Source organism: Schistocerca piceifrons, chromosome X (genome assembly GCF_021461385.2).
Source record: "Schistocerca piceifrons isolate TAMUIC-IGC-003096 chromosome X, iqSchPice1.1, whole genome shotgun sequence".
Taxonomy (NCBI): Eukaryota; Metazoa; Arthropoda; class Insecta; order Orthoptera; family Acrididae; genus Schistocerca; species Schistocerca piceifrons.
In genome coordinates, this window is record NC_060149.1 from 446,431,176 (window position 1) to 446,446,468 (window position 15,293).

Consider the following 15,293-nt stretch of genomic DNA (forward strand, 5'->3'; position numbering starts at 1 on the left):
ATATTATCTGCTTGCCATTATTCAATGTTTTACCAAGTCATATTTTTCTTATATGTTCATTCTGTTAATTCATGTGCTCTTTGCATGTGGTTATAACATTTCTATGTTTTGTCATTGTCTGCTTGTGATGCTTTCCCAGTATTGTGCCCAAATTAAATAGTTACTTTGGATCACAAAATTAATGTGCTATATTTTACTTCAGTTTTCAAATTTTACTTGAAACTCTATATTTGAGAGGTAAAGGAGCATAAATTCAATTTCAGCATTTTATGTTTAAGAACATATTTGGAACACTGACATACTGCATCATTTGTCAAGAAGGATGGTGATCAGTTGCAGCCCATTGCCAATTTAAGTTATCTTAAAAGAATATGCAGCTTCTTAACAAATCCTGAATCAGCCAGGGGTTGGTGCAGAATCAATAGTGTATCCAGGATCTGAGATGGAAGGCAGGATCTTTGTGATGCAAGTGATGAAATAGTTTTGAAAGCACACCATCAAGTTGCTTGGGGTGCATACAAAGTTGCTCTGGGTGTATGCACTACTAGCCAGTATCCATTACATGTTCTGGCTGTCTTCAAACAGATAAAATGATATGTATGTTTGTGTTGTGGAGCAAGATGTGAGTTTGGGTTTTGAGGATTTTTTCTGGTGGAGGGGAGGGGGCTGGACTATTGCCCTCTGTTGCCACTTGCTGGGTACATCCTTGAGCAGAACTACTACTCTTCTTCCACAAATGAAGTAGTGTGTGGGTATTATAAACATGGTCTTAACCCTAGCATTACCAACGGGGGGGGGGGGGGGGGGGGGGGCTCGGAGGCCCACTGACTCAGTTTTTCTATGTTGTATCCACACCCTTTGATATATGAACTTGAAAGCAAAGGTAATTGTTCGTTATTGAATGTACTATTGAGTCATTACAGAATTTCGGAATAAAAATGTAACTAAAATTCATTTACTTGATTTAATTCTCTGTGGGCCTTAGAAGCCCACCCGTTGGTAATAGCAAGGAAAGATTTACGAGGTTGAGTCTCTCGTTTCAAATTCTTACCATGAAACGAATTTTGGCATTGTTGCCTTCAGACATATTATTATGAAGCAGACCATTGTTATTTTCAGTGTTTCTGCTGCTGTTGAACCAGCAACATGAGTAGACATCGTTTACGTGATAGTTCCATTGAAAGAGTGCTAGAAGAAGTTTTGAACGAATCAGATTTAGAGGAAAGTGAAGTGGATGATGATGTGGAAGAAATTAGAACTGATTCATCGTCTGAGAATGAAGATAAGGTTGAAGCCAATCCACCAGATGATAATGATACGGAATGTAATAAATTCATTGCAAAAAGTGGACGAGAGTATATTACAAAGCCATCTCGACAATATCGGCGTTCTGTACAAAATATAGTGCGAGAAAGAATGGGGCTAGGACAACAAGGAAGAATTGCGTCTCCGAAAGAGGCTATAGAGCTCTTTTTTACACCTCAAATTATGAATCTAATAAAACTACACTCAAATGAAGAGGCTTCTCGACTAGGTATTCAGCACACAGATGAAGATGAGTTATTTTGTTATATAGGACTCTTGCTAATCATGGGTTCAAATCATGACAATAAGATACCTGTCCAAGATTTATGGTCTTTGCTTCAGGGCCGACAAGTGTACTATGGATCAATGAGTCGGACCCGATTTTTCGAATTGACTAAAATATTGAGGTTTGATGATAAGAACCCAAGAGAAATTCATCGCCAGACTGACAAGTTTGCTCCAATGAGAGAAATTTTTGAAAGCTTCAATTCTTCACTTCCATTGTATTTCATTCCTGGTCTACATACAACAGTGGATGAGATGTTGTCTTTGTTCCGTGGTCGCTGTCCATTCAAGGTGTTTCTAAAAGAAAAACCTGGAAAATACGGCATTCTAATTCGAATGCTGTCTGATTCTGAGACTAGATATGTGATCAGCATGGACATCTATACAGGCAAGTCAGGAAATACACAGCATTCAAATGGACCGATGGAAATTGTAAAGAGACTAATAAAACCTATTGAAAAATCAGGCCGTAATGTTACCACAGATCGGTACTATACTTCAGTGGAGCTTGCTGAGACTCTATGGAATGATTTTCACCTCAGACTTGTTGGCACCCTACAGTCTAACAGACGACACATACCTGAAGAGCTGAAGACTACAACTGGCCGCAGTTTACACTCTTCCATCTTTGCTTATACTGACCCTCAGACACAGAGGCCACCAGTTACTCTTGCATCAACGCTAGTCCGCGAGAAGCCAAAACGACTGCTGTTGATGCTTTCAACTTATCACTCAGAAGGGGTGTTGAATGAAGACTCAAAAAAGACTAACATAAATCTTTTTTATAATTCTACAAAGGGAGGCGTGGACACCATAGACCAGATGGCAAGACACTACAGCACAAAGAGAGGAACAAGAAGATGGCCTTTGTCCCTCTTCTACACACTCATTGACATAGCAGCAATAAATGCATATTCACTCTTCCTCCTCAACTTTCCGAATTGGAAAAAGAATTTGCTAAACCGCAGAAGAGTTTTTATCACTAACTTAGGTCTCGAACTAATAAGATCTCAAGTAGATAAACGGGCACAAAATTTGTATGGACTTCAGAAGCCAGTAATAATGGCAATGGAAAGCATCACACAATGGAAGCTCAGCTGCTCTGTAGAACCATCATCCTCAACAGCAGAACCAGGAACACGTGGACGGTGCCACCTATGCTGCCAAGAAGCTGCATCTAAAAAGATCAAGTACAACAAGCTGGGAAAGTCAACTGTTACCTGCTCTCAGTGCCACAAACACGTCTGTGGGAAACACTGCAGGAAGACAGTGTTGTGTGAAAAATGCGTTGCAGAATGAGACAGTAAATTTTGTTTGCTTCATGTAGTGTATCGAATTAAAAAAGTCGTTTTTATAAGAAAACACTATTTTGAAACATTATTCCAAAAAATATATAAACTGAATCTCGTGATTTGTTCATTTTATTCCTATTACAATAACATCTTTTATTATCCCGTATACAAAAACAATGTCTAAGCATTTTGAATTGTTATTAGAGGTATCAGAAGTAAATAAACTTGATTTATGATAAAATAAATTGTGGTATTCTTTATGGGCCTTTGAGGCCCCCCCATTGGTATTACATGTAACAAAAAATACGTTGGTAATGCTAGGGTTAAGGTTAAACTGCTGAAATTAGATTTATGCCCCTTTCCCTCTCAGGCACAGAATTTATGACAATATTTGAGAAATATTCTCATCAGTAAGTCAGGAACTTCAATGTTAATTTTGTGCCTCAGTACATACCATCACGGCTTACAGCTATATCAGGAGTTTATGGCTAAAATTAGAGTTACTATTTGTTATAACCTTTAATCACTAATAAATTGCACGGATATAGAACGTAGAAACAATAGCTGGTTACATGCTACCAATTCCGTATCGGTCATTCGACTGCCGTGCCGTGCCGTGACATGCGGCCGGCGCCGTAGGTAGGTGGCACTCCCGCGCTCAGCTGAGTTGCAGAGCGCCTCTATCGCCTATTGCGCGTACTGAAGTGGCGGCACTCTTAAATGTCGTGGCACTGTCACAACACTTTTCCCCCTTTTGAAGAAAAACACTCACTTCCTGGGAGACACGGACAGCACAGAGACATCCATGGCCTCTTGGGAGGCCCCGAGAAGATCCCGTGGAGAAACACGAGAGTACGGTCAAAAATGTCCAGGACGGAAGCCCGTGCGTGGAACGTGCCTCCTGGACGAGATGATGGGTGAAAACTCTGGAGCACCATCCATAGGTGTCATGGACCTGGGGGGTGTGCTCCAGCGAGATGGGTCCCGGAGAAGGTGGCGTCACGACCGGGGCCGGGTCCGGCATACTCGGAAGCGGTAATGATGTCGGCTGCAGCAACACGCACGGGAGATCAGCAGCAGTGACAGGACTAGCTTCCCGGGCTGGTGGAGGCGAAGGAAGGGGCAGTGGCACTGGCGTGGCCACCACTCGTGGGCGCATCTGGTCGTAATGGCGAACAACCATGCTGTCGTCTGTATGTATTTCACAAAGCCAGCAGCTGCGAAGAGCCTTGACCACCCCTGGAATCCATTTAGGGCGAGATCCATACCCTCATGCCCACACGTTGGCACCCATAGAATGTTTTCCCGCACTAGGGGACACAGTACAAGGCCTGACAGGGTGAAGCAGGTGGAGTAGAGTGCGCGGTTGGCGGCCATGCAAGAGTTCAGCAGGGCTGCGATCACCCAGATGCAACAGAGCGTCATCTGTGGAAAAATCACTAAGGAATTTTTTCATCTGGCTTTTGAAAGTGCGGACAAGGCACTCGACCTCCCCATTGGAAGACCTTCTAGCGCAAAGATTTTGGACAGAGCCAGCGTCGTCGCCGCAGTGGTGGGCGACGGACATCGAACAAACGGAAACTTCAAGAAGGCGTCAAACAACAGCAGCCAATAAGTGCCGAGGAAGAGGCTGGCAAAGTCAGCGTGCACCCGTTCCCATGGCTGCGCCGGGTCAGGCCCCGGAGAGGGCATTGTACGGGGTGCAGCCAGTTGTTGAGCACACTGACCACACGCAGCGACCATGTGGGCGATGTCCAAATCAATACCGGGCCAATAAACGTGCCTGCGGGCCAGGGACTTAGTCCGAGAAACCCCCCCAATGGCCTTCATGCAACAGTGAGAACATCTTTGCGAAGAGAGGCTGGCACCACGACCCGTGGAGATGCGCCATCCGTAGCCAGAAGAACAACACCATCACGAACAGACAGACAAAGGCGCAAGGCATGGTAGTTGCGAAGGGGATCCGATGCCAGGCCCTTGGTCCTGTCCGGCCAACCCCGTTGAATAAAACCGATCACCTGACGCAGGACCGGGTCCCGCGCAGTAGCCGACGTGACCTGCGAACCTGTAAGCGGAAAACCCTCGACCGCATGACATTCTGCCTCATCAATGTGGAAACAGTAGTTCATCTCGATCGGAAACTGGGTCAGGGCCCATCGGCAAACGCGACAACGCGTCAGCGTTGGCATGCTGGGCCGTGGGGCGATAGTGAATCTCATAGTGAAAACGAGACAAGTATAAGGCCCAACGTTGCAGGCGGTGAGCTGCCTTATCCGGAAGCGACGCCGATGGGCTGAACAGAGAGACCAGCGGCTTGTGGTCGGTGATGAGGTGAAACTTAGAACCATACAAAAAAACGCTGAACTTTTTTAGAACATAAATGATAGCGAGCGCCTCCTTTTCGATTTGAGAGTAACGCCGTTGCGCATCATTGAGGGTCTTGGAAGCATAGGCGATGGGTTGTTCCGACCCATCCTCATACCGATGGGCGAGAACAGCCCCTAGGCTATACTGGGACGCGTCAGTCGCCAGAACCAAGTGCTGACCCGGACGGAATGTAGCAAGACAAGGCGCCGACTGCAAATGAGCCTTCAGGCGGACAAAAGCCTGCTCACACTCGTCGGACCAACAGAAAGGAACGTTTTTGCGTAACAGCTGATGCAGAGGATGAGCTACCGCCGCCACAGATGGAATGAATTTGCGATAATAAGCAATCTTGCCTAGAAACACCTGAAGTTCTTTTACCATAGACGGCCGGGGTAGAGCGGTAATGGCGCAACATGCTGACGTAGAGGACGTATACCCTCACGGGACAAGTGGAAACCAAGATACACGATGGAGGGTTGGAAGAACTGTGACTTGTCCAGATTGCACTTCAACCCAGCCGAATGCAGAACCCGAAACAGTGAAAGGAAATTGCGAAGGTGCTCCTCAGTGGAGGCCCCCGTGACAACAATGTCATCCAGATAGTTTATGCAGCCGGGAACGGAAGCCGTGAGCTGTTACAAAAACCGCTGAAAAATGGCCGGCGCGCTTGCGACGCCAAACGGTAACCGCTGGTACTGATACAACCCACAAGGAGTGTTGATGACGAGAAATTCCTTGGAAGACGCATCCAACGGCAACTGATGGTACGCCTCTGATAAGTCAAGTTTGGAAAAGAACTGGCCCCCAGGGAGCTTGGTAAATAACTCCTCAGGACGGGGAAGAGGATAAGTGTCAATGGGGCTCCGAGTGTTGACAGTGGCTTTAAAATCACCACACAATCGCAGACTCCCGTTTGGTTTAGAAACCACCACGATTGGCGATGCCCATTCGCTGGAGGTAACAGGAAGGAGAATCCCTGAAGCTGTTAACCTGTCTATCTCAGCCTTGACAGGTGCACGCAACGCCACCGGAATAGGGCGTGCCCGGAGAAACTTAGGGCGAGCTGTAGGTTTAAGAGTAATATGGGCTTCAAAATCCTTGGCACGACCCAGACCAGCAGAGAACACGGACGAGAATTCAGAACACAATCCATCCAGCTGTTGATACGGAATATCCTCAGATATGAGGTGCACATCATCATCAATGGAGAACCCGAACAACTGGAAAGCATCATAACCGAACAGGTTTTCAGTGCCCGCATGATCCACCACATAAAACGTGAGGGGCCTAACAACAGACTTGTAGGCAGTGGAAGCATCAAACTGGCCAACGATAGGAATTTTCTGTTTATTATAAGTTTTCAGATATCACGTAACTGGAGACAAGGGAGGGGAGCCCAACTCCAAAGATGTGTGAGAATTAATGAGAGTTACTGCAGAGCCAGTGTCCACTTGCATGCGAATGTCTTTATCCAGAACACGCACAGTAACAAACAACTTATTTCTTTGAGAAAGCACACAGTGAACATCCATGTCCGATGCCTCGTCCCCGTCGACAGGAACTTTAGGGGACTGACACACAGAAGCAATGTGGCCCTTCTTCCTACATGAATTACACGTGGCCCAACGTTTTGGACACGCGGCCCTGTCATGCTGTATGAAACAACGTGGACAAGAAGGAAGTGCGGAACGAACCTGCTTCTGTGGTTGCTGTTTTCGCTGCGAGCGTGGCGGCCCAAAGCGACGTTGTTGACGCGAGTGAACCGCCGCCACATCGTCGGTCCCCTGGGAAACAGGCAAATTGTCCGTGTCGAAAGTGGTCTGTATAGCGCCTACATGACACCACGCGTCTATTTGCGCACCAGCAGCGTGAGACACTTCAAAAGATTGAGCGATGCTTAGAACTTCCGACAACGACGGGTTTGGCAGTTGTAAGCCACGTTGCCGAACTTCTTTATCAGGAGCAAGCCGTAGAATAACATCCCTAACCATTGAATCAGCATAAGACTCATGATGAGTGTCTGTGACAAACTGACATTTCCTACTCAGACCGTGTAGTTCCGCCGCCCAAGCCCGGTAAGATTGATGGGGCTGCTTACGACACCGGTAGAACGCCATGCGGGCGGCAACGATGTGGGTGTTTTTTCGGTAATAGTTAGCCAATAAGTCACACATTTCTTGGAAGGACAGAGAGGCAGGTTCCCGCAGCGGGGCTAACTGAAATAGCAGCTGATAGACCCGTGGGGAAATCCAAGATAGAAATAACGACTTACACATAGGAGCGTCGACAATGCCGAAAGCCAAGAAGTGTTGCCGCAAACGCTTCTCATAATACTCCCAGTCTTCAGCGGCCTCATCGTAAGGAGGGAACGGAGGCAGAGAAGAGGAAGACAGACGATGCGTAAGCGACGTCGACAACGCCTGAATAGCAGCGGTCAGCTGGGTTTGTTGTTCAATGAGTGCTTGCATAAGCTGTTCCATGTCTATCCCGACACGAACACATAAATCCACAACGCAGGAACAAAAATATCCCATCCTCGTCGCCAAAAAGTGCTACAACCTTTAATCACAAATAAATTGCGTGGATATACAACGTAGAAACAATAGCTGGTTACATGCTACCAATTCCGTATCGGTCATTCAACTGCCGTGCCGTGACATGCGGCCGGCGCCGTTCGTAGCTAGGTGGCGCTCCCGCGCTCAGCCGAGTTGCGGAGCGCCTCTATCGCCGTTTGCGCGTACTGACGTGGCGGCACTCTTAAATGTCGTGGCACTGTCACAACACTATTTGTTTTATTCTAGTGCAGTCAGTGAGTTGTCTCATTTATTTACACACACAGAATTTGTGTTCAGAAATATGTGTGGATTATGATACTACTTCCCTGAAATGCTAAAATCTTGCACAAAACTTTAATATGTATTGGTTGTTAAGGAAGCTGTATCTCTTCATGAACCTCTATTCATATTTTGTGCAAAAGAGAAATCCAAGAAAATATTACATTTCATAAAATATTTTTTTATGTCCACAAGTATTACCAGTGCTCGTGTTGGCTGATTCTCACTGTGAAAATTCTAAAATAACATCTTTAATGTTTACTCAATATTATTTGTGAATAACTTCACAAATGAGACCATGCAATTATACATTTTACTTAAATGTAGGAACAGCTGGGTTAATAGGCCACTCAGGACATACCAATATAGATTGATCATAGTTTTCCTAAGCCATTATATTCTTACAAGTAATACATTGCTCTGCAAAGCCTTTGTGTAATGGAAACAGATTTTGTCATACAATAGTTCATGAAATTTAGCTACGTTATGTTGCAATTTACATAATTCATCACGGCCATGGAAATGAGATGGATAAATATTTCTCAGTTTTCTTGCTGCATCAGATTTTTTTGCATACACATGCTTTCAATGACTTCCTCTGTCATCATTGTTGGGAGTTAAATGACATAGTAATATGACATCAGGTACTTTTATAAATAGTCAGCCAAATACTGTCATGAGGATGTCACAAAGTTATGGAACTTCCATATGCTATGTGATGGACATTAATAGTGGCATTGATTCTGTGAGACAGTAGATAACTTAGCTTATTTCCATATTTCTCTGCAGCTTTTCATCATGTTCTTCTAAAAGAGGCATCAACATAACTTCTGATAACATATGGAACTTTCATGACTTAGTCTGACTCCAGTGACATAATTGTGCCAACTACATATGGAAGTACCACTCTGAAATCACCTATTTGTCTTTAATTTACCACTTACATGTGCATCACAGTAGTTCCATCATACTAATGTATAAGCAGTGGTTGAATATAAAATATTCCTTAATGCAGGATATTTTACCATTCTTGTTTTAATCTAGCAGCTTGCTTACTTGGCACACATCTCTGCCAATTTAATGTTACTCTCTTTTTTAATTTCATTGTGTAATATATTTTGTCAATGGTTATATTTAAATATTGTCTTAGTATATAAAATATTTAGAGGTGCATTGAGCGTTCTGAACTTTGAAATGACTTTCATATGCATGGACAGTTTTGAATTTGCATGAGAACCCTGTGTACCTTTAACGCAAAGGAGCAACCACAGCTAAACAAAGACCAGGCAGATGTCATGTACTGACAGACAGGGTGGTTGTAAAAAATTGCATGAACCAACAGAAGGAATCACTCATGACTTCCAAGGTGTTACCAGCAGTCCAGCTAGTACAGTGAATGGGTGTACAGAGTTAAAGAAAATGCCGTACAATGGTTGAGCAGCTCCTCATAAGCCACACGTTTCTCTAGTCAGTGCTTAGAAACACTTGACGTGGTATAAAGAGTGATGCCATTGGATAGTTGATAGCTTGAAACAAGTGATTTGGAGTGATGAATCATGCTAAATCCTGTGTCAATCCAAAGGAAGAGTTTGGGTTTGACAAATTCCCAATGAACAGTACCTGCTGTCATGAGTATTGCCAACACTGAAGTACTGAGGAGGTTGTGTTATAGTATGTGGATTTCTTCAATGTTTAGGGTGTGGTCCCCTTATTATACATATAAAATACTACATAAAAAAGAATATGAAGACATTTTACAGCTGCGTGGTCTGAGGCATCTTGTCAAGGTCCCCACAGCTCCCCCCCCCCCTCCCTCCCCCCGTCAAAGATTCAAGTCCCCCCTCGGGCATGCATGTGTGTGTCGTCCTTAGTGTAAGTTAGTTTAAGTTAGATTAAGTAGTGTGTAAACTTAGTAGGGACCGATGACCTGAGCAGTTTGGTCCCCCTTACCACAAACTTCCAACATTTTACAGCATAGTGTACTGCCTACAGCTGGGAGGTGATGACTGTATCAGCATGCACTATGTCCTAAAACAGCATCTGTGAGGCAATGATCCATGAAAAATATATTCTTGAAATGTACTAGGACTGAACATAATTGAACATATCTGGGATGAGTTAGGACATCAATTTCACTCCAAACCCCAGGTTCCAGCATCACTACCTTCTCCAGTTTTGGCTCTTGAGGAAGAATGCACTATCATTCCTCCACAGACTCCATTCAAAGTGTCCCCAGCAGAGTTCAATATGTCCTTAAGCTGAAGTCTGGATATACCTCACATTGATGTCCACTAATAGGCATCCAGGTACTTTTGATCAGATAGTTTATATGATCATTCTGCTTTGTGTAAAAACACAGTCACTCCTAAGTATTTGTTACTTGATTGACTTTGGTTGTAAATTATTAATCCTGTGGTTAAAGACTGCTGCATTTTTGCATTTCATGAAATGAGTGAGTTTGTTTTCTTACAGTAAGATGTAGTTGCCATATTTCCACTAGGCTGATCTTTTACAGATATGAGAGAAAATAATATTACCTTGTAGGTAACTAAATACATGGTTCACTGAAAGATTTGTGAGAAAATAATATTACCTTGTAGGTAACTAAATACATGGTTCACTGAAAGTTTTGTGACATTTTGGGTGAATGTTGATTCCCCCATTTCCAAGAAGGTGACTGGTATTAACACCAGTTGTTAGTAAGTAATGAAAGTTTGACCTTGTTTGGCCTAATTGACACGCTGCTAACTAACTCTGTCTGAACATGCCTCAGAAGTCCCAATGATACTGACTGACTGTCAAGTCATCCTCTGTTGAAAGGCATCGCTGGATGGAGATATGGAGGGGCATGTGGATAGCACACCACTCTGCTGGCCATTGTCAGTTTTTATAACTGGAGCTGCTACTTTTCAATTTAGTAGCTCCTCAATTGGCCTCACAAGAGCTGTGCACCTCACTTGTCAACAGAACTTCAAAGACCTCAGTGGTCACCCATCCAAGTGCTAGCCAAGCCCAACAGTGCTTAACTTCGGTGATATGGCGGGAACTGGTTTTACCACTGTGTCAAGGCCATTGGAAATTAATAGTCTGTGAGTTCTTCATTTCTTTCGCTAAGCATGTTAGTTAGACAGAGGCATCAATGAAGCTGACATAGGAGTAATACTGTTATTAAGTTTTATGAACCTGATGTAGGAAATATGCAACAGGCTATTGGTGATTCTCCATCTTCCAAAGAAATGCTCTATCATGTGTTAATTCATTCAATCAAGTGTGATACTCTCTTGAGTCAGTTTGGATGAATCGGTAAGAGCTGAAGAGTGTTGCTGCACTTAGCATCAAACTGAATACATGTTTGAAAGCAGATCAGTAGCTGTTTATGACATCCTGAATGACAATATTTGCATTAAAAAGAACTTTATTTGCTGCTTATCACATTTTCCAATGCCACACAAAAAAATTCACAAGTGCAGATAATTCTTCAACTAAGCAATAACTCTGATCTAGCTTTGCATGATTTCTTCCTGTTTCCCAAAGCAAAAGAAATTATTTATGGCAGCCAACTTGTGCCTTCTGAAGCAGCAATACCTAGAAGGAACGTATCTAAGGAACCTCCAAAAGAAATTTAGTGGGAAGATTTTCCCAATTAGTTTGGATGGATGCAGCAGTGCACAGGACAGCACAGACAGTGCTTAAAAAATTTTGTAAAAGTATAACTAAGTGTAAACATGTGCACTTCAATAACAGTTTCAGAATTTTCAGAGTAATTTCATACTTCACATGCATAAAGTCTGAGACTGTATCTCAGAATAACCACAAAGTCTTTAAATAAATCATGAACAATAGTGGTCTTATAATGCTTCCAGTAGGCAAACAAAAAATCATTTCTGTGTCTGCTGATGAGTATCTAACATACATTCTTCCTGTTAAGAAGTTCTAAATTTCCAGAAGGCATTTGATACTGCACCACACATCAATTACTAAGTAATATACAATCATATAAAGTAAATATGTGACTTCCTCATTGAATATTTGACTAACAGAACCCAGTACATTATACTGGATGGCAAATATTCTACAGAAATGAAAATAATACCTCTTGTGGCTGAAGGAGGTGTAATAGGACCTCTAATGTTCTCAATATACATAAAAAATATCAGATAGGATCAGCAGTGCTATAAAAGTCTTTATTGCTATGATACAGTTGTCTGCAAGAAATTATCACTGTTGGACAAATGCAAGGGAATACAGAAAGCTGTGATCAAAATTTCAATTTGTTGTAATGAATGACAGTTTTCTTTAACTGTGAATAAAAGTAAGATACTGCCTATAATAAAGTGAAAGAACCCAATGGTTTCAGTTACAAGATTAGTGGTGGAAAATTAAAGTAAGTCACATTGTATAAATATTTAGGGATAATAGTAAGAAGTGATATGAAATGGATCTATCATTTATAATCAATATTAGAAAAGGCAAATGGAAAACTTCAGTTTCTTGTAATGGTTCTGGAATAATACAATAATCCTGTAAAGGAAATCACATACAAGATACTGGTGTATCCAATTCTAGAACACCATTCCAATGTTGGGAATCCTTATCAAGCAGGCATGACAGTAAACATCTAACAGGTTCAGAGATACAGTGTCAGGAATATAATAGGGCAGTATAGCCCATACAGAAGTGTAACACTAGTGCTCAGGGAACCACCATAATTGCATGTCTTGCATAGGGATCATGAGTATAGTATAAGGGAGTTTAGGGGACATTCACATAAATATGGACAGTTCTGTTTCCCTTGCTCACTACAGGAATGCACAGGACAAAAAATTAATATTGGTATAATGTACCCTCCAGTACCCTGTACAGTAACATACCAGATATCTATATATACACTCCTGGAAATGGAAAAAAGAACACATTGACACCGGTGTGTCAGACCCACCATACTTGCTCCGGACACTGCGAGAGGGCTGTACAAGCAATGATCACACGCACGGCACAGCGGACACACCAGGAACGGCGGTGTTGGCCGTCGAATGGCGCTAGCTGCGCAGCATTTGTGCACCGCCGCCGTCAGTGTCAGCCAGTTTGCCGTGGCATACGGAGCTCCATCGCAGTCTTCAACACTGGTAGCATGCCGCGACAGCGTGGACGTGAACCGTATGTGCAGTTGACGGACTTTGAGCGAGGGCGTATAGTGGGCATGCGGGAGGCCGGGTGGACGTACCGCCGAATTGCTCAACACGTGGGGCGTGAGGTCTCCACAGTACATCGATGTTGTTGCCAGTGGTCGGCGGAAGGTGCACGTGCCCGTCGACCTGGGACCAGACCGCAGCGATGCACGGATGCACGCCAAGACCGTAGGATCCTACGCAGTGCCGTAGGGGACTGCACCGCCACTTCCCAGCAAATTAGGGACACTGTTGCTCCTGGGGTATCGGCGAGGACCATTCGCAACCGTCTCCATGAAGCTGGGCTACGGTCCCACACACCGTTAGGCCGTCTTCCGCTCACGCCCCAACATCGTGCAGCCCGCCTCCAGTGGTGTCGCGACAGGCGTGAATGGAGGGATGAATGGAGACGTGTCGTCTTCAGCGATGAGAGTCGCTTCTGCCTTGGTGCCAATGATGGTCGTATGCGTGTTTGGCGCCGTGCAGGTGAGCGCCACAATCAGGACTGCATACGACCGAGGCACACAGCGCCAACACCGGGCATCATGGTGTGGGGAGCGATCTCCTGCACTGGCCGTACACCACTGGTGATCGTCGAGGGGACACTGAATAGTGCACGGTACATCCAAACCGTCATCGAACCCATCATTCTACCATTCCTAGACCGGCAAGGGAACTTGCTGTTCCAACAGGACAATGCACGTCCGCATGTATCCCGTGCCACCCAACGTGCTCTAGAAGGTGTAAGTCAACTACCCTGGCCAGCAAGATCTCCGGATCTGTCCCCCATTGAGCATGTTTGGGACTGGATGAAGCGTCGTCTCACGCGGTCTGCACGTCCAGCACGAATGCTGGTCCAACTGAGGCGCCAGGTGGAAATGGCATGGCAAGCCGTTCCACAGGACTACATCCAGCATCTCTACGATCGTCTCCATGGGAGAATAGCAGCCTGCATTGCTGCGAAATGTGGATATACACTGTACTAGTGCCGACATTGTGCATGCTCTGTTGCCTGTGTCTATGTGCCTGTGGTTCTGTCAGTGTGATCATGTGATGTATCTGACCCCAGGAATGTGTCAATAAAGTTTCCCCTTCCTGGGACAATGAATTCACGGTGTTCTTATTTCAATTTCCAGGAGTGTAGATATAGATATTGAGTCACAAATATTGCTAGATATGTATACCTTCTGTTTTTGTGACACAATGACTGCTCCATAAAATTTCCATCATACAGCCTTTAATGGAGCAGGCTAGATATGTTTTATAAACATTTGTCTTTAATATGTTTTGGTCCCATAGTGAAACTGAAGCTTTTTAAATATCGAGAAACGTCCACATTTACATATACACTCAAAAAGTCAACATGCACTACATGATAGAGACGACTTTGTACCAGTATCATCCAGTTCCTGTCCTGTCCATTCATGAATGGAATGTGAGATATTTTAATGACTTTTTTCACCCCATAATCTTTCTTATTTTACCCTCATGATCCCTATGTGAGACATACTATGGAGCCAATGTGAGTGTGGTACTGTCTACCATGAAAACCAGTTGTCTAAACTGACCAAAAGTATTTTGTGACTGCATCACTTTTATTGGAGAAATCTCATTTAAGTGTTGTTTGAGGCCTCCTGAGATGTTAATTGCTTGAATAGTTCATGGATGTTGTGTTAGATAGCAGCTGCCTCATGGAGACATTGTGCAGTTTCACACAACACTATCCAATGCAACACATGTTTACCATTCAAACAATCCTGTTTAAGTTTCCTAGGCATTTCTGTTACACTTTTGAATAGGCTGTGTCATATGTATGGACCAGTTCAGGAGGTGTTTCTTTGTCCAAGAAATCTGTAAAAAGAACTAAGATTAAGAGTGATGTTAATTTATATGAAATTTGTATTGAGCCTTACAGAGACAGAGTGTGCATCAAGCACAGAGGCAGTCTTGCAATTTAATCACAATGTGTTCTGTATGTTATGCCATTTCTGCTCAGTAAACACTTAGTGTCTCATCATTAATTTTAAAGTCTGGCCCACTCA

At 43.8% G+C, this 15,293-nt stretch overlaps 1 protein-coding gene across 1 annotated transcript in view; it reads left to right on the forward strand.

Annotated features, from left to right (window-relative positions):
- Nucleotides 1-15,293, forward strand: part of LOC124721545 (cytochrome P450 4c3-like) — a 173,931-nt gene that overhangs the window by 74,327 nt on the left and 84,311 nt on the right. The gene's annotated exons all lie outside the window — the stretch shown is intronic.